We start from the raw sequence: 19,673 nt of genomic DNA, 5'->3' as shown, positions 1-19,673 counted from the left end.
ATAAATACAGAGGCATAATGGACTGCAAATATCACAAGTTCTCAAGACCAACATAAGAACAACAAGGTAGATTTTTTAAATGTGCCTAAAAGGCTCAAGAAAAGGCAAATCTCTTTGGGAACAGCATTTTGAAATCAGAGCAACATCAGCAAGAAGACCCTCTCTCTGATAGCTATCATCAGAAACTGCCTAATTCACAATTTCTGAAACAGTATGCAAATGGCAGACAGCTACTCTTCAAAATTCACACTTCTCTGAATTTTGTTGTATAGTTCTCCACTCGAACAAGATGTAAAAAAATGCAAATATTAGTGAAAGCAACATTAAAAAAAATATATTAGTCAAAGTTGCAATGTGCTTCTTATGAGAAATGTACATAAAAATCTGATGAATTTTCACAAGGATTAAAAATACAAAACCACAAATTTGAAAATGTGGAGAACCCGAGTTGAAGATGGGGGGAAAATGAGTTGAAGATGGGGGAAAATGAGGACCCAGGGAAGCAAAATTGACAGATTCATCCATCCCTGTTGCCCAGGGGTGGTTGATGCTTGAAATACTGATTTGCAAAATGAATTAAATAGTTCCAGACCTTTGGACAACCTCCAGTCTGTCAGGAGTGACGTTAGTAATGGAGGAGACCCAGCTCCTTTTTCGCATGGAGATGGTCCGACGTACTTCTGACCACACTTTGTCCACACTTTGTCCACAGGCAGAACACCTTTCTTTCGTATAGCATGGTAGGTAGCCAGCTTGGAATGTGGGCAATGATTGTGAAATCACTGACCCATCAATAGTTCCACAGGAGCCAACGGAAGCCAAAAGCATGTAAATTTTTTGCAGATTGAGATCCTGGCATACAGCTGGCAGGGCAGTTGCCAGAATGCCCCCAGCTAATCTTTCCTCCCTTGGCTTTTGAGAAGATGCCATTGAAGAGGGAGAACCAAAGAGGCCAGAGAGTCGGATCCAGTCTCACTTTAGTGTTTGCCTTTCTGCATGCGCACAATTGAATTAACCAATTTCACAGACATGAGGTGTGAGATCGAAAAAGCATGAATCCCCTGCCAGCTGTCTAGACATTGGTGCTGCTACATAAACATGCAGGCTGTATAACTGAGCATCAAGATCAGCTCATGAGCATGGAAGGTACATTTGCAAAATAGTGCTTCACTCCTTCATCAATAACTGTTTTCCATGGGACTTTTTGCTGCCTGTTGGGATGGAGCTGGTGGCAGACCTTCTCATTTTAATAATGAAGAAGTTGTGATGTCTAAGATATATATATCACATCCTAGATGTGTATTTATTTTTCTAGTGAGGATGATTGGACTAATGTGAGCCTTATGTTCTCACTTTGAGCCTAGCCAATCATTGGCAAACACCCCTGCTTACATGATCTAATGCTTACATGCTCGAGTAGTATTAATCTGATACATCTGTGTTTGCCTTTAGCATGCAGATAGACACATCCTGGGGATGAAGGACACATCCAGGGAACTGGCCCGAAGGCTCATCGGTTCTGATGGGACTTTATGTATTTGCCACGCTAGAAACTTTTCTGTTCACTTTTAACAAGTCTCTGCTGCTTTTCTGGGCTGGTGTAGCATTCATGTTCTGTCTGCTTTCTGAGATCTAGGCTGTGAGTCTGTGCCTTCACAATATCTTTGCTTTAGAGGTTGTTTGCTTTTTATGCATCAGGAATAGCCCAGTGTTCGTTTTTCTGAATTTTGTAGAAAGCGCTGCTCATCCGCAATTTGCTCACATTTTTGGTTCCTCCAGTTCATTCATGTTTTTATTTTCCCTACCTTATAAGTTATTGAAGTGGATGTTCAGTGCACTGATACAACACTGCAAGAGAAAGGGAAAGGGAATCTTGATGTGATTGTATTGAGATTCTTTTTGTGTAGTGTTTTACCAAATAGCAGGAGAATATTATATGGTAGTAAAACACTGTGATAAAAGAATATTAATTCAATTGTACAATGATAAGATGAAACATGTTTTGTTTTGTGCCAGCCTTTTATAAGTGTGCACATATGTGACATGAAAATAATGGGGAGAAATACGCAAATTAATGGAATGCTCCAGTAAACAGTTCCTACTTCAGTTTTGGAATTTAGAATTTTTCTTAGTTAAGCTGGTACTCAGTATTGGAAAATAGGTCCAAGTGAGCCCAGAAAACAATAAAATAAAGGAAGTGGGGACAATTTGTTCATTTTAGAGCCACTGATTTTACTCAGGTTAACTGCTCTTCTTCCAACAGAAACCAACTTTTGTTTTACCCCTTTGAAAGATAGGGCTGGAAGTGAGTTTTTTACATCAGTATAACTTAATGGGTAAAGTAATCAGCTGTCAACCAATGAGAAAATGTTCTGCTCTAGCTGGCCATTGTATTCATTGTTGAGCATATCTGTGGAACTCCTTCCAAAGCGAAATATATTTGGCTCCATTACTACTAGCTTTGAAACTCATTTATATTTCCAGCTGCTTTTAGCTGAGAAGCTGAGCTGAGTTCCTGAATTGTAAAGATTTGTATTGCTGCTTTTTAAAAAAACATGTTTTCTCTAAAAACGAAACAACTTAAAAATGGTGTCAGCTGGTATTATATGAGTTCCTGGATTGTGAAATATTTTAAACTTCTTTTTAAAATAACTGTACTTTATTGGAACGTGATATAGAATGGAAAGTTTGTTTGTTATTTTAAATGTAAAGTGTACAGGGTGGGGGTAGATTTGCTCTGAAAGGTGGCATAGACATATTTTTAAAAATAAGGAACTAAAAAAAGGGGGGATTGGGGTCCCTTCCTCAAGATTCCAATGTGCTTTGGGGGGTCGTTTATTATTTTTCCCTTTTATGTTTTGTCTTTGGAAATATCAAACATATTTACCTTAAACCATGGGTTAATTCACTTTCCCATGAGGAACTGGGTATGTCTCCAGCTGTATTTTGACTGAATGTTACTCACGGACCATTAACATTGTTTGAAGCAGAGCTTTATCTTTCGAAGGGCAAAATTTATGGCATTTTTTAAGGAAGAGGAAAAAACTAGGTGCCTTTGGAGTAAAACATGGTTATGTGGGTGGGAGTGAGGGGGCGGTCCAAGCATGTTCCCTTTGAAAACTTTAGCTACTTTATTCGACAGATGCTGTTTAAATCTAGTGCTCTGTGATGTGTGTGTGTGTGTGTGTGTGTGTGTGTAATAACAAGCAGGGTCAAATAACCCAACACAGATTCCAATGTTGCATATGCCCATTCAAACACGTTGGATGGTAAAGAGCTCCCACAGTTGCTAAAATTGATTTAGGTTCTGCACATGTTTTGAATTGGGAGCTTTGTTTGTGCAGAAGGTTGAAATTGGTGAGTCGGTGAACCTGCAGCAGGGATGTCCTCAGATTCCCCCCGCCCCCCCCATTCTCATCTTTCTCCTTGATCTTGATTTTACCAGCTACACAAAAATGCAAACATCTCTTGCATATCATATGCATTCTTACACACATTAAGATATGCCTATGTTATATGCATAGATGCTCCAGGTTTCCTAAACAGATACATAGGTAAAGGTAAAGGTACCCCGACTGTTAGGTCCAGTCGCGGACGACTCTGGGGTTGCGTGCTCATCTTGCTCTATAGGCCAAGGGAGCCGACGTTTGTCCGCAGACAGCTTCTGGGTCATGTGGGCAGCATGACTAAGCCGCTTCTAGCGAACCAGAGCAGCGCACAGAAACACCGTTTACCTTCCCGCTGGAGCGGTACCTATTTATCTACTTGCACTTTGACGTGCTTTCAAACTGCTGGGTAGGCAGGAGCAGGGACCGAACAATGGGAGCTCACCCCGTTGCAGGGATTTGAACTGCGATCTTCTGATCGGCAAGCCCTAGGCTCTGTGGTTTAACCCACAGCGCCACCCGCGTCCCCTAATAGATGCATACAACAAAGCAAATAACTATAAAAATACCTATGTATTAATGGACATAAATTTGTGCTGCCTGCTTAAAACAGTTTTGTTTACGGAAGCCTATCTAGACATGTGGTTGCTGACTTGGTTTATTTGAGTCATCCAGTTTCACAGTTTATAAGCGGGACTGTGTAATTAGTGGCAGGGTATTTTGGCCCTGCCGTATATAAACCTATTTCCACAGCTGCCCCCAAACCTAGCTGGGATAAGGCAAAAAACACTAATAAAATAATTTAATTAAAACCACAATAAAATCATATATGAAAGCTTCAGCAAAATCACGAATAACCAGGAAGCCAGCTGAGAACAGCAGACTATTTAAAGCAGCAGCAACAACCTAAACCTGTGGAAACAAGAAGAATGCATGAATTGCTTAATATTACTATAGTTGAAATTAATAAATGGTAGGATTATGATAATTTGCATAGCTGTCAAGTGTCCCTTATTTGAAGGGACAGTCCCTTATTCCAACGCCATGTCCCGCTGCTGTCCCTTATTGATGGTTGTCCCTTAAATGTCCCTTAAATGATGTCCCTTAAATTTCAAAGGAAGCAGCTCCTCTCCCTCCCTCCCTGCTGGCCAGGGAGGAGGGAGGCTCCAACTGTGTTTCCTGGCTGTGTTGCTCACCCAATAAGAAATCTAAGAACGACTGGGGGGTGGAGCTTGCATGCCTTGTGTGTGGCTAGTTTATGCAAGCTGAGGGGTTTTTTGAATGCTGGACGCCATTTTGTTGCATGTGCTGCTGCAAACTTTGCAGTGCAAAGCCAGGCCGGGGAGCCATCTTAAGTTGAGGCTGCATAGGCCTTGTGGTGCGTGTGATTCAGATTCTCTTCAGTTGAACCTCTGGTTACAAAGTTGGTTGGACAGTGTTCTCGAAGCTACCAGCATGAGTTTGACCAGACTGCAGGAGGACAGGAAGACTGGAGTGCCTGGGACAGATGAGGCTGCAGGTCCCTTATTTTGGCTGCTGGTCCCTTATTTTCAAATCTTTAAGTTGACAGCTATGATTATTTGGGGCATTGAAGGGAGAATTGCAGGCCAGTGGAAAAATGCAAACTAAGCAGGGCCTCACTTAGGACTAAGGTGTTAACATGACAAAGGTGTAGATGGCCCATCTAAGAGGAATCTTGGGCCTGGGCAGATGGTGCATGTTTGTGAGGTGAAAGGAGAAGAGTGTTTTTAGTGAGGTACGCTGGGGAGAACAAGGATGACAACAAAGATCCATTTTCGGCAGTCTAGCTGCAGGCAGGCTCAGGGAGATGCTCTTGAGTGCACTGCTGTGGGGAAGAGGTCCTTCTTGAGATGGGGTTCCTCCATGCAGACTGAAGGTGTAATATGTGAATAAATCATATTCCATATACATATATATATATATAACAAATTTTCTGTTTTACAATTTAAAGTACTCATTTTTACATCCTTAAAATATTGACGACTCCTCTTCTCTTTCCATGGTTCATTTTACATATCAGCATTTTCAGCTGTACAGAGTTATTTCCCATGTAATCAATAAACGTTTCCCAATCTTCTCTAAACGTATGTTCTTCTTGTTCTCTTATTCTATACGTTAAGTCTGCAAGCTGCACATATTCAAACTTAAGTTGCCATTCTTCTTTGGTTGGGACCTTGCTTGTTTTCCATTTTGGGGCTAACAAAACATGGGCCACAGTAGTGGCATACATAAATATCCTTTTTTGACACCTGGGAATTTCAGTCTGAATTATCCTCAACAGAAAGGACTCTGGTTTGGGGGTGGGGGGAAGTACTTTTAAACATTTTTTTTCAATTCATTATGCATCATTTCCTTAAAGCTATGACATCTCTGCCATGTATTCAATTCTCCAAAGGAGTATAGACCCTGGGTAAGCACCTGGAACCCCCTGGAATATCTTGCTACTGCTACCCAACTTTTGTTACAATACAAAAATATTACTATGCTATTATATTTTGATCCTACCCTTCTTCCAAGGAGCTTATGATGGGGTGCATGTTTTCTTCTGCCATTTTATTCCTGCAACAATCTACAGTGGTAGCTTAAGAGGAGAGAGAGACTGGCCCAATACCTCTGAGCAAGCTCGATGGTTGATTGGGGATTTTAACCCAGGACTCTGGTTTACGTCAAGCACAAGACACTGACTCATAAGGCATTGTGAATGAGATAAACAGAATTTGGAAGGACACATTCACAGAGGCCAAAAGGTAGAAGAAAGGTCAAAACAGGCTCTTCATTGCTCTTCCCATGAACTTGTTCAGCTCATTTGATTTCTTTATTATTCCTGAAAGGAGTGAACCCCTCAAAAGGATTTATTCATTCTTTTTTACAATCAGCTTCTTACAAAGTAGGGGCATCTATTGGTCTATGCATTGGGGGCTTTGGGGTTTAAGCTCTGCTGGTTGTGTTGCTTGCTGCAAAGTTATGCAATGAGAAGAAATTCTGATATCCTACCCCATGCTTTTTAAATATAGTGCTTTGGCACAGAAAGTGTAACTCTAGCCTTAAAAAGGAAATTCAAGCCTTCAGCTCTGATTCCTATCCCATACAAGATTTCTCATGCCTAAAACATCACATTGTCAGTCATATAAAATCACTTGCCATTCCAAGAGGTTTAAAACAACAAAGTGAGGTTACCCTGCATTTAATTTTTTTAAAAAAATCATATCTCTCTATTATCTTGGTTTGTCAGTTTGCGTTAGATCATTAGTATTGGTTTTTTTAGAAAAGTATTTATATATGTATATACATATTAATAATGCTTGTGGACACAAGCTTTGTTCAGGGCATTTCTGCTTTATTTGTGTTGCCATGATTGATTTGCTTGCTTTATAATATGCTGGTTTCAAATTTCCTGCAATGTGGATCAAGTTTATAATCTAATTTGAAATTTATCCTCTGTGTGTTCTGGTCCAAATCAGATAGCAGATAACATTTGATCTTACATTTGTCATGACGCTCCCCCCTCCCCAGCCCTACTTTGGAAGTTTTATTAGATATTTTAAAGTAAGTTTAATAGGACCCTTGGGGTTGCCAATTCCATGTGAACCCCTGAATCAGAAGACCAAAGTTGTCATATCCCCCCTAAATTGACATACTTATACTTTTAACTGCTTGTTACATTAATATGATATATTTTGGCTTGCCATCCCCACAAAACACCACCGAACTCTTGCTTTCACAGCATCATAAGTGTTTAGGTGTTGCAGTGAACATGAAGCACTTGATGGTCTTTTTTCATATTATTATTAGGGAGCGAGGGTTATTCATGGACCTGAAGAAGTCTTCATATCCAGGTTCCAATCCTTGGCTTAGCTCATCCAGTACCTTCCTGGTGAACCAGAAGTGTAATGTTGGTCTTCTACTGATTCTTTCCAAAGACTGCTGGGAGGTGGTTACTAGTGGTTGCTAACTGGCTGGCTTTCCCTGCACAGGTGTGGTGGGATGGAGATGGGCATGAGAGCATCTAGCTAGTCAGTAACCACTTTCTGGTAGAGATGGAGATCCCCAACACCACCCCTTGTTTGCCACACATTTGATTGGTAGTCATTCCTACTAGCGGACCACTTCAGTGCTGCTGGTGGTGCCAGTGATGCAATGGCGGGAAAATCTAAAGCCAAGACATGTTAGCAAAGATGTGCTTTAACATTTTAGCTGCCCTAACCAGCAACTAACAAAAGCAGAAACTTTCCAGGTACCAGAATTTACACTCTGCATCCAACTAAAAAGCTGGTTGTGTGGGTGGTCAGGACCACATGGTATGATGCTGGGAAAAGCTACTTGTAAATAAGAGAAGAGTAATTGGATGGGTGACTGAGTGAATTGGGTTGTTGTCTTTGTGGATTCGCACCTGCCATCCTCATCAAAGCAGAAGAAAAGGGTGTTCCACAAAAGTGTGGGAAGGATTGGATTAGATGTAAACCTTCTGCAAAGACTGCTATCTTTCTGATCCAAATGAGACCATGATACAGAATGTAAAACAACCAAAACCCAAAACCCAAGAAACATTGGAGGATTATTTCCCTTGAGTACTAAAAGACCTTTCCAAATGTGATGTAGGGAAGATGGGAGATCAGATCTACTGGTAGTGATTTGTAGTACATTGGCAATAACTGCCGACTCCAAACCTCTTAACAGTGACAACAAAATGACTTTACCACCTAAATTAGCCATCTGAAATAAAGCAATCTAATAAGGAATGGAGTTTTGTGCAAAAGAATGGTGTTCAGATCAGTTCTTTTGCTGAAAAATGAATTCCTAGGCTCAGAATGTGCTCAGAGGCACCCAGTTTGCTGATTGGTTGGTAGAGCTTGATGTTGTAGGGAAAATATAAATTTGACCCCATAAGTCTGAACTCTGCATGCTCCTGACATGGAGGATACAATGTTGGGTTCAAAATCCCGAGTTGGCCGTGGAGCAGATTGGATGGCATTGAGTCAATTGGAAACTCTCAGATAATTCACTGAACAGGGTTAATATGAGGATAAAATCGGGAAGGGCAGGGAACCCTACACATACATTGCTTTGAGATCATTGGAAGAGGAGGAATTTATCGTTCTCTGCTAATTAAATAATAAATAAATAAAATTAAAAGAGCAGAGATTCTATACAAGAACTTCTGCTGTCCTACCACAAAAGCTTCCTAAATGTGCTGACTTTGTAGGTTAAGATTCTGTTGTTTTTTTAAAATATAGTTTTTATTAAAATTTTTCATTATATCAATTCCAACATCAAACAAATTTTCACAAATTTCAGTTTTTGGACTTCCATCAGCTTCTCTGTCAAACATCCATATTTTCCCATTTTTACACATTTTCTAAGTTTAATATTGCATTTTAATATTACTTTTTCAATCCTCTTTCTGTTTAACAAATATTCCTCTACCTTTCACAAAGCCTCTTTAAATCCCACTAGCGTTGTTTGTTCATCACATGTACTTTCCAGATATTCAGTAAAATTTTCCCAGTCCTCGATGAACTTGTGTTCCCATTGATATCTAATCTTCCCAGTTAGTTTGTCCAGTTCAGCATAGTCCATAAGTTTCATTCTCCATTCTTCAAGTGTCAGTATTTCTTCCTGTTTCCATTTTTGGGCCATTAATATTCTTGCTGCTGTTACTGCGTATTGAAAGAGTTTATTGTCCCTTCTATTTATTTCACTTCCTATTATTCCTAACAGAAATGCTTCTGGTTTTTTTACAAATGTATATTTCAACATTTTCTTCAATTCATTATATATCATTTCCCAGAAACATTTCACTTTCTTACACTCCCACCACATATGAAAAAAAGTTCCTTCTTTTTCTTTACATTTCCAACACTTATTACATGTCTTATACATTTTTGCTAGTTTAACCAGTGTAATATACCATCTGTATACCATTTTCATAATGTTCTCTTTTAACGCAGTACATGCTGTAAATTTCATATTAAATTCCATACTTTTTCCCACTCATTCAATTGTATATTGTATCCAAAATCTTTGGCCCAATGTATCATCACCGACTTTACTTCTTCATCCATCGTTTGCCATTCTAACAACATTTTATACATTTTTGACAATATCTTACAACCACTGTTAATTATCTCTGTTTGAAATTTCGATTCTTTTTCTGCATATCCACTCTCTTTACAATCCTTTTTGAACATTTCATTTACCTGAAAATAATGCAACCAATCAAACACAAATTCTTTTACTTGTTCATATGGCTTCATTTTGCACTTTCCTCCTTCTTTAATTATTAATTCTCCATATGTAATCCAGTTCCCTCTCATATTGATTTTCCTTACGCTCATAACCTCTAATGGAGACAACCAGTGTGGAACTTTAGGTTCTAATATATTTTTATACAGATGGTTAGACAGTGTTCTCAAAGCTACAAACATGAATCTGACCAAACTGTGGGTGGCAGTGGAAGACAGAAGTGCCTGGTGTGCTCTGGTCCATGGGGTCACGAAGAGTCGGACACGACTGAACGACTAAACAACAACACATATTTTTATACCTATCCCATATTTCTATTAAGGATCTCCGGAAAACATGATTCTCAAAACCCTTGTGGCTTTTCTTCTTCTCCAACCATAGATACGCGTGCCATCCAAATCTGTTATCAAATCCTTCTGTAGGTTAAGATTCTGATTATTTTTAAATAAGCAGGCTTTGATTGGAGCCTTAGAATTCCTTAAGACCTCACACCTATCTGGATATAAAGTCATTCACCATCTCTGCCACCTTCAAGCCACCTAAATTTAAACCCACTTAGCCCTTTAATGTTAAAACATTTATCTTTCATTTGTTACCCATTGAGATCCAGTGAGTCTGCAAGACACTGCCGTACTGAAACATCTGGGTTTGATTGCTTGCATTCTTTTAACCGCAGCCACTTTGATCCATTCCAGATGTATGATAACTAAAATTACATTTGAATTGCTAATAACTGCTTATTTTGAGGCTGGGGTAGGATAAGCCAGTCTTAAACACCATACCTCCAAAGAAGAGAGACTTCTAGAAAGGTATGACTAGGAACACATGCTGTTCACATACCAAAACCTCCAAGGTGAGATGAGCCCAATGCAGATCAGCTTGTATACCATAAACACAAATAGGATGAAGCATACAATACTCATTGCCACAATATGGCTTTTAAAAGGTTAGGTGGGCCTGGGAAAGGTCTTGGCTGCTAAAAACCCAGCCTTCATAATCAGAGCCATGTGCTGGAAACAAAACAGGGGACCTCCATCTTAAGTTATATTTCAACATCCTAAAGGCTCTGGAATAGCTGTTTTGGAGAAAAAGGCTAGATGGACTTTTAGTCTGACCTAGCAAGCCAGTAATTATGGTCCTTTGCATTGCTTTATCCAGATGTTTAATTTAATTTATTTGGTTTAAATATTTATAAACCATCCTTTCCTCTAAAATATTACAAGGTGGAATGCACACTAAAAACACAATATTACAATAGAAAACAATATAAATGTCAAACACATCAGTAAGAACTGGTTGGCACTGGATCTCAGACCTTAAAGGCCTGTCTGAATGATACAATTTTTAGAAGATGTCTAAAAGCAAGCAGGGACGATTCCTGCTGAACCTTCATTGGCAAGGAGTTCCACAGGGCAGAGTCCATCACACTGAAGGCTTGGCACCTGGTGAAGGCCAACCAGGGGCATATGCCCCATCAGAAGACTTTGGCGTTCAAGGAATAAAGAATCAGGAGGTCCTTGAAGTACTTTGGCCCAAGTAATTTAGAGCTTTGTGAATTAATAAAAGAACTTCAAACCTGCCTGGTAGCAGATGTTAAGATCTGCAAGTCCTTGGATGGAGAAAAATGAAAATAAAGTGGAGGTAAGAGATGCTCATTTGTGGGCCAATGGTAAAATGCAGCTCCACACTTGACAGCTTGTTGTTGTTTAGTCGTGTCTGACTCTTCGTGACCCCATGGACCAGAGCACGCCAGGCACTCCTGTCTTCCACTTCCTCCCACAGTTTGGTCAAACTCATGTTAGTAGCTTCAAGAACAGTGTCCAACCATCTAATCCTCTGTTGTCCCCTTCTCCTTGTGCCTTCCATCTTTCCCAACACCAGGGTCTTTTCCAGGGAGTCTTCTCTTCTCATGAGGTGGCCAAAGTAGTGGAGCCTCAGTTTCAGGATCTGTCCTTCCAGTGAGCACTCAGAACTGATTTCCTTAAGAATGGATAGGTCTGATCTTCTTGCAGTACATGGGATTCTCAAGAGTCTCCTCCAGACCATAATTCAAAAGCATCAATTCTTCGGCGATCAGCCTTCTTTATGGTCCAGCTCTCACTTCCATACATCACTACTGGGAAAACCATGGCTTTTACTATACGGACCTTTGTTGGCAAGGTGATGTCTCTGCTTTTTAAGATGCTGTCTAGGTTTGTCATTGCTTTTCTCCCAAGAAGCAGGCGTCTTTTAATTTTGTGACTGCTGTCACCATCTGCAGTGATCATGGAGCCCAAGAAAGTAAAATCTCTCACTGCCTCCATTTCTTCCCCTTCTATTTGCCAGGAGGTGATGGGAGCAGTGGCCATGATCTTCGTTTTTTTGATGTTGAGCTTCAGACCATATTTTGCGCTCTCCTCTTTCACCCTCATTAAGAGGTTCTTTAATTCTTCCTCACTTTCTGCCATCAAAGTTGTGTCATCTGCATATCTGAGGTTGTTGATATTTCTTCCGGCAATCTTAATTCTGGCCAGGCAATCCTATAATGTGCAAGAGAGAGGTTGCAGCTGTGGGAAGGCCCCCAAACTCTGAGGCTCACCACTGCCGTTGTCATCATTGCTCAGGCTTTGCTCCTAGCCCAGAGGGAGCAGACCCCAACGGCCCTTATATGAATTACCAGGTGGGTATATGAGAGGTGCATTTTGATGAGCCACAAACTGATGTAGCTTTTGCAGGATCTTCTAGCATCAATGAACCTCTGTTGAAAAGTAATTAGCCCTGTGGAAATGCAGATATTGCTGCAGCAGGATCAATGCCACTTCAACTAACAGTAACCATAGAATCATAGAGTTGGAAGAGACCACAAGGGCCATCGAGTCCAACCCCCTGCCAAGCAGGAAACACCATCAGAGCACTCCTGACATATGGTTGTCAAGCCTCTGCTTAAAGACCTCCAAAGAAGGAGACTCCACCACACTCCTTGGCAGCAAATTCCACTGTTGAACAGCTCTTACTGTCAGGAAGTTCTTTGTAATGTTTAGGTGGAATCTTCTTTCTTGTAGTTTGGATCCATTGCTCCATGTCTGCTTCTCTGGAGCAGCAGAAAACAACCTTTCTCCCTCCTCTATGTGACATCCTTTGATATTGTGAGATGTGTCTTGATTTTGGCATATCTTCAGAAGGCACCTGTGCCTGTAAGGTGTTATTCAGAAAGCATCCTTAACCTTAAGGTTAAGTTCATAACTCTATCCATTTTAGGAATACTTTTAATGTGGTTGGATCAGAGCTGACCCAAGACATTTTGGCACCTGAGGTGGACCCCAAGATGAAGCCCCTCTCCCCAGTAAGGATGAAAGGGTGAGGGAAGATATACAACAAGGATAGTGGTTGGGTTGGAGAAAGATGGACATTGGGATCTGCTGCCCCTGTGAATCCTGACACCTGAGGTAGTTGCCTCAGCTTGCCTTACGAGTAGGCCGGCCCTGTGTTGGATGCTGGATTTAATGTGTGTATCTTACTGCAGACATGGCACTGTGTGTCAGATTGGGGATATGCATGTACATTTGTATCTATCACAGTGAACTATCCCTGCAATCCTTGCACCCATGTTTCTGAGATCGACCCCACTGTGTGTCACTTGCACAGAGGACTCCCCTGCTCAGTGCCTGAGGGCCCCAGTCCTGCCACTCACTACCTGGCCTAGGGCAGGGCCTGATGGGCTCCATAAAGGACTGCTGCCGCTGGGCAGAGAGGGCTCCTTTTTTTTTGTTTCTTGTTTTTTTAAATTGCTGTTATTTTTTACCTATGACATTTTAAACTGTGATATTAATGCTGTAGTTCTAGATTTTGATTTATGTGGAAATTGTTTTCCATTTTGTTGTATATTTTTTTGATGTGGTTTATTTATTATTTATGACTTTTGTAATTATGTAAATCTTGTCATGTTGTAAGCTGCCTTGAGCATTGTTTTTAACTGTGGAAAGGCGGCATACAAATAAAATGATGAAATAAAATGATGGGAGGGAAAGATAAATTTTCCCGATTCATATGAGCCCCATACGCCAGGCATAGGCAACCTTTGGCCCTCCAGATGTTTTGGACTACAATTCCCATCATTCCTGACCACTTGTCCTGTTGGCTAGGGATCTTGGGAGTTGTAGGCCAAAACATCTGGAGGGCCGAAGGTTGCCTATGCCTGCCATACGCCATCACTCAAGCAGTATTCACAGACTGGATGAATTTGTGAGGTGAGGTTCAGTCACTAGGGGACTTTTGTAAGTAACTAATAACAGAAGTGGGCAGACACACAGCTGTACTTCCAGTAGACCAATATAGTAGGAAAGAAGCAATGCAAATTTGCATACCATTATCAGCCTTGGCAAGAGAGTGACAGCAAATGACCAATGAATTTAACAAAGCACAGGCAAGATTGATTTAATGTTCTGAGAAGGGGCATGAGTGTAAGCCATCCAACAAGTACATAGATTAAGAGGTGTGTGTGTGTGAGGGGGGGGGGGAACTATGGTAGGAATATGGGTGAGTCTGGTCAACACCTGTTTTCTAGGTCATGGTCAAAATAGTCATACCATGGTCATACCTCTTGTTACGTTTGCTTCAGGTTAAATCTTTTCAGGTTGCATCCCGCAGCGACCTGGAAGTACCGGAAAGGGTTACTTCTGGGTTTCGCCACTCGCGCATGCGCAGACTCTCAAAATGACATAATGCGAATGCGCAGAAGCGGCGGATTGCAACCCACGCATGCGCAGACGTGGGTTGCGTTCTGCTCATGTTGTGAACGGGGCTTCGGAGCGGATCCTGTTTGCAACCAGAGGTACCACTGTATTGGTGAAAAGAATGCAAATGCTCAGGTTCCACATTGTCTTTCACTAGAAGCCTTTACTTAAACACCTCCAGCAAAGGAGATCACAGAGTGAGTTGTTTTGTGCCCTTGCTCCCTAGCATATCCATTTCCATGGGGTTTGTACGCAATGGCTATGGCCACATCCTCACCATGCATTTCATAAGAACTGCTGCTGTTGCTGCCCAGGAGGACTCGCCAGCTGTGAGTGCCTGCTGGTCTCGTTCCTGCCTCTCTCCATCTGGTCTAGGGCGGGGCCTGACCAGCCTCATAAGAACTGCTGCTGCCCAGCAAGGACTTGTGTATTTTGGGGGAAGTTATGTCGGGAGTTTTTGCTGTTATTGATATTATTTTTTTGTATCTTTATTTTTATGTGGAAATTGTTCAGTTTGGTAATGAGGTTTTTGATGTGTTTTTGTTTATTTTTATGACTACTTTGCTATGTTTATAACTATGTAAACCTTTTCGTATTGTAAGCCACCTTGAGCATTGTTTTAACTGTGGTGATGATGATGATAAAGCATGTTCACAGCTTTCCCCCAAGGAATCCTGGGAATTTCACTCTATTAAAGGTACTGGGAACTGCAGCTGTCTGAAGGCTAAACTATACTTTGGGGGAAGCCAAGTGCTTTAAATGTAAGGTGTGGATTTGACCTGTATTCCTGCAAGTTGATCAATAAAAATTAACATGCATATAAACATAAAAAGATGTTGGCTCATTCTTCATGTGAAATTTCTCGCTCTGTTTTCCCTATTTTTTTTTTTAAAAGTGAAAAATCACAATGGGTGGAGAGCATTTAGAATGGCATAAGCACCAGTTATACACAGCTACCATTGTGATAAGCAACATTTCCCAATACATACATATATATGTAACAAGGGTGTGAACCACCATCTTGGGCAGAAGTGGGATATGGTCTTCCTTTCTTTTCTGGCTGCACACTGGCCATTACTTGCTATAGGAAACCAATCCACTCCTTCCATCACCCTGTCAGCTTCGCCTTTGAGCCAGTGCCAACGACTGGGCTCAACCTCTTCAGCCCCGACTGGGCCAGGCGAGCTGGAAAAGCACTCTCAGAGACCTTCCACTGCAGGGAGCAGGTCTAAGTGCTATGGTCTCACAACTTAGAGCTGTGAGCACCAAACTCAGTTCCAAAAGTCAGCGGAGCACAGCAGAGTATGAACCACACGAACGACAGCTCTGAAGTATAACTTCTTTTATTCTCTACAGCTACTGCATAAACTAACTAAAGACTAATTGGAGACGCTGGACTGCATGAGTGTTACAGCGGCTTGAGCAGTCACCTTATCTATATACAGATAACACTCAGACTTCCACAGGCTGGAGCGGAAGAAGCAATGAGCAAAATCCGGCCCCTCCTTTCTGAAACATTGCCAACAGATTCTTGCAATGGGAGGGGTGAAACATCCTCACACCCACCCTACAGCTGTCCCTCTCTGGTTCTGGCCCACTAGTTGTTCATTCTGAGTGACGTACAAGCAGCAGCAGCAGGTATAAACATCCAAGGGCCAACTAGGAAAGTGAATGGATGGAAGCAAGATTCACTGAGCCCTATGCTGATTCCTTACATGAACGTAGCATTGTATATGGAATGTGCACCAACTTTCTACTATTTATATCCTGTTGGCAGCCATCAGTCTCTGGAAACAATGGAGGTGAAGATATCCAGCGTTCAGCAGTCCTCCCATCCTACCTTTTGAGGCTAAGAAGGAAGGGAGTTCTCAGAAACGAATGATTCATGGATCGAAGGGCCCATCCATAGCTTGTGCTATCTCGTGTTGATGTGCACAAGAGGAAACAGGTGCAGATTTTAGGCTCTGCGTGGTGATCAAGGCGTACGAGGGTGCTAAGGAAAACAAGGGTTCATTTCTTTAGTGGCTGACTTAGCACCGCGTTCAGAAAACAGTGAAATGGCCTAACCGAAAGAGCAGGGAACTAATCAGATCAAATGAGTGCTAAGTCTGCAGCGGAATGCTTCACAAAATTGGAGGAATGTGGCGCTAATGTGCTAGCTTGTGTTACAAGCAAAGCAATGGCCTGCTCAGACCGCAGAGGGTGTTGCAGCCTAGTGCAAATAATTCCTTTGCCACAAAGATGGGGAGGATTTATTAGCGGGCTGACTTATAATTGAAATCTTACCCTTTTTAGGGATTATTTCTCACTGAGCTGAAGGAGAAGCACTGTGTTAAAACAAAATATTTGTTTTCTCGCTGTTTTGCTAAATTGACATTGAAATGAAGGTTCAGGGAGAAAGGTTTCAGACAGATGTCTCTTCAAGCACCAGTGTAAAATACACAGACACACACAGGTCATGGTGGAAACTATGAAATGCTCCCCCCCCCCCAAACACCATAGGTTTGTAAGCATAAAGCATTTATGTTTGCCAGATCCTTCAGAGTTGCTACTTAAATACCCCTAGCAGCACGCTATTAATTCATTCGCTCATTCATTAATTGCATTTATATCCCACCTGTCCTCCAAGGGACTCAAGGTGGTGTATATAGTCGTCTCTCCCCCCCACCCCATTTTATCCTCACAACACCCCTGTGTGTTAAGATAGGCTGTGAGGCTGTGACTGGCCCAAGCTCACTCAGTGGGGATTAAAACCCTGGTATCCCAGGTCCTAGGGACGCGGGTAGTGCTGCGGGTTAAACCACAGAGCCTAGGACTTGCCAATCAGAAGGTTGGCGGTTCAAATCCCTGCGACGGGGTGAGCTCCCGTTGCTTGGTCCCTGCTCCTGCCAACCTAGCAGTTCAAAAGCACGTCAAAGTGCAAGTAGATAGAACGGTATTGCTCTGGCGGGAAGGTAAACGGCGTTTCCGTACGCTGCTCTGGTTCGCCAGAAGCAGCTTAGTCATGCTGGCCACATGACCCGGAAGCTGTACGCCGGATCCCTCGGCAATAAAGCGAGATGAGTGCCTCAACCCCAGAGTCGGTCATGACTGGACCTAGTGGTCAGGGGTCCCTTTACCTTTACTTTATCCCAGGTCCTATTACAAAACTTTAACCACTACACTACCCTGACTCTCGTAGAGCAGTAGTTTCCCAAAGTGTGCTAGTTCCAGGTTGTGGAGCTCCATCACATGAAGTTTATTTATTTAAAGATGGGTTTGTTGCACTAGGGCAACAGAGTGCTTTAATCCACTTCAATTTCACAGTATTTCTGGCATGCTTTTGAATCCCTGTAGCAAAAATACATCTAGAGGTGACCTCTATGCACTTTGAAAAGCATGTTCTTAGGGGCCTGCTATTCAAAGGGCAAGAGGGGAAGGCAAAAATCTTCTCCATTAAAACAAAAATCACACTTGGGCAAGCTTAAAAGTTGACATTTGGATTGTGGCCAATATGTCTGCTTTCCACCTTAGGAGGCTAAGTGCCATCTTTTTGGTTATGCTATGTGAGAAATAACTTGGAATGGCAATATCCTATCAGTCCTTCTTAAGTAGTAATAGTACACTGGGGAAACTGGAGTTGGAAAAAGTGCTTTGAAAGTGCTTTAATTTGCAAATTCCCCGTGGCCTGTAGCGCATGAACCCTTGGCACAAATGTGTTCTTTTTCAAGTACAGTTTACAGCAGAGGACGAGAAATTGCATCACACTTTTCTCATCTCTTCTCAGATTTCCTTAGGATCGCTGATTGCAACACTCCAGGCTATTGTGTTGCTCTGGGTAGCTGAGTGAAAATGATCATTTACAGAAACGAAAGGTATTCCAGAGTTGAACCATGAACTGGTTTACTTTTAACCACAAACCCTGAGGTACCAGTGGGCTCCAGCTGAGGGATAGGACCACGGGGTTCAGGCTTTTTATTCTCTGCTACATAAAAGAGAGTAGACTAAGAGGTTTGTTTTTTAAAAAAAATATTAAAAAGGGCTGTATAATCCTGGTCGTTTGGTCAGCACTGATGATTGGACACGCACAGATAAACATCACCTGGAGGGGCACCATGTTGGCGATTACTGCCCTATGTTAGTAGATCTCCACCAATGCAAGGCCCCTTGTGCTAGCAGACAGACAAGTGTTGGATGGAACTCATAGTTTAAACAGATAATAGAGGTAGATAAACAACCTTGTCAAGAGCATTCTACAGCAAGGGGGCCACCACTGAGAAGAAGGTGATATATTCAGAGAAATAATAATAATAACAATAATAAATTTTATTTATATCCCGCCCTCCCCAGCTGAAGCCGGGCTCAGGGCGGCTAACAACAATAGAATAGTACAGCATTCTAAAATCATTTCATTATAAAATTAATTCAAATCAAATTGATGGCAACCACTGGGCTAGAGTTCTGTGAAGATTGCCAAAGGAGGGAGTCAGGCTGCGCCCTGACCAAAGGCCTGGTGGAACAGCTCTGTCTTGCAGGCCCTGCGGAAAGTTGTCAAGTCCCACAGGGCCCTAGTCTCTTGTGACAGAGCGTTCCACCAAATTGGAGCCACAGCCGAAAAAGCCCTGGCTCTAGTTGAGGCCAGCCTAACCTCTCTGTAGCCTGGGACCTTCAAGATGTTTTTATTTGAAGACCGTAAGTTCCTCTGTGGGACATACCAGGAGAGGCGGTTCCGTAGGTACGAGGGTCCTAGGCCGTAAAGGGCTTTCAAGGTTAAAACCAGCACCTTAAACCTGATCCTGTACTGCACCGGGAGCCAGTGCAGCTGGAATAGCACCGGGTGAATGTGATCTCGCAGCGAGGACCCCGTAAAGAGTCTCGCCGCGGCATTCTGCACCCGCTGGAGTTTCTGGGTCAGGCTCAAGGGCAGCCCCACGTAGAGCGAGTTACAATAATCCAGTCTGGAGGTGACCGTCGCATGGATCACAGTGGCTAGGTCAGGGCAAGAGAGGTAAGGAGCCAACTGATTAGCTTGGCGGAGATGAAAAAATGCCGCCTTTATTGTAGCTGCAATCTGTGCCTCCATGGAAAGGGAGGTGTCGAAGATTACACCCAAACTCTTAACGGACAGTGCTGGCACTAATTGCACCCCCACAAGAGATGGGAGTTGCCCCCCCCCCCCAAGTCATTCAAAGCACTCTATATGGAAATGCAGGCAATTCCCCATTTACATGGGGGTTGAGTCCCAAGGCAAGTTCCAAGTGAAATCGTGTATATTTGAAACACTATTGGAAAAATCTGCAAACACCTTCTAAACCTCTGGAAAGCCTTGGAA

Source organism: Podarcis tiliguerta, assembly GCF_965153285.1.
Source record: "Podarcis tiliguerta genome assembly, chromosome: 7".
Taxonomy (NCBI): domain Eukaryota; kingdom Metazoa; phylum Chordata; class Lepidosauria; order Squamata; family Lacertidae; genus Podarcis; species Podarcis tiliguerta.
Note: the sequence above shows the minus strand (reverse complement) of the source record.